Below are 1,048 nucleotides of genomic sequence, written 5' to 3' on the forward strand. Positions count from 1 at the left end.
GCAGCGCGGCCACCAAGCCCCGCAGTGCCCACTCACAGGAGCGTGACTGCCTTCTGTTCTAGGGGGTGGAGGGCAGCGGCAGACAGAGCCGGGCTGCCTGGGAGGCGACGACTGGTCCTGCATGAGGCCGAGAAGCCACCTGTGGATGGTTGACCTGCTCTGGGCTTAGGTAGTAGAGTCTGCAGACCTGCGGGCCTGGCCCGGAGAGGACCTCGTGAGTCTTCTGGGATGGACTCTGAAGCCTCAGACCAAGAGAGGTGTCTGTCTAGCCCTAATAGTCGGGCAGCTTAGAGGAGTGGGGAGGAGAATTCAACCTGAGTTCGGTCAAGATGTAAGTAGTAGCAGGGGAAACATGGTGGATTCAGGTAATTTTGTGGGATTCTGTAGCTCCAGATAAAACCATTTGGGTCAAAGGAGCTTGTTCTGGAATATGGCACCCAGAACCTGGTGCCCAGCAGGAATTTCTGGGCTCTTTTGCCCACTTGCCCAGCCCACTCCTATTTCACCCCTGCCCTGTTTGACCACCAACCCATCCACCCTTGTGTCTCCCCACACCTAGTCTCTGGATGGTCGTCAGATCCGTGTAGACCACGCTGGCAAGTCAGCCCGGGGATCACGAGGGGGTGCCTTTGGGGGCTATGAACGTGGTCGTGGCTACCCTAGAGGTAAGTTTATTGGTAAGTTTGATCATGGGGTATGGAGGAGAGTTGCCTGTTAGCAGTCTAGGTCTAGACAATTGCCATTCAAAATATTTCTTCCCTATTGTAGGTGGTGGGGACCAGGGCTATGGAAGTGGCAGGTATGACAATCGACCTGGAGCATATGGATTCGGATACGGATATGGATATGGAAGGTCCAGAGACTATGGTGGCAGGGGGGGAACCAACAGGGTAGGGTACGCTGGTGCTTCTTCCCTCTCACTAAGAACTCATCTTAGGGATTTATCTGGTGGTCCAGTGGCTAAGACTCTGTACTCCCAATGCAGGGGGCCTGGGATCAATCCCTGGTCAGGGCAGTAGACCCTACATGCCACAACTAAAAAAGATGC

General features: G+C 54.8%; 1 long non-coding RNA gene across 1 annotated transcript; it reads left to right on the forward strand.

Moving 5' to 3' along the window:
• Positions 1–7: 7 nt before the first annotated feature.
• On the forward strand, positions 8–1,009 carry LOC105000292. The gene is made up of 3 exons (XR_826712.1): positions 8–331; positions 560–665; positions 769–1,009. It is a non-coding gene; the product is annotated as an uncharacterized LOC105000292 (long non-coding RNA).
• The last annotated feature ends 39 nt before the right edge of the window (positions 1,010–1,048 follow it).

The sequence above is a fragment of the Bison bison genome, unplaced genomic scaffold (assembly GCF_000754665.1).
Source record: "Bison bison bison isolate TAMUID 2011002044 unplaced genomic scaffold, Bison_UMD1.0 scf7180017854251, whole genome shotgun sequence".
Classification (NCBI taxonomy): Eukaryota; Metazoa; Chordata; class Mammalia; order Artiodactyla; family Bovidae; genus Bison; species Bison bison.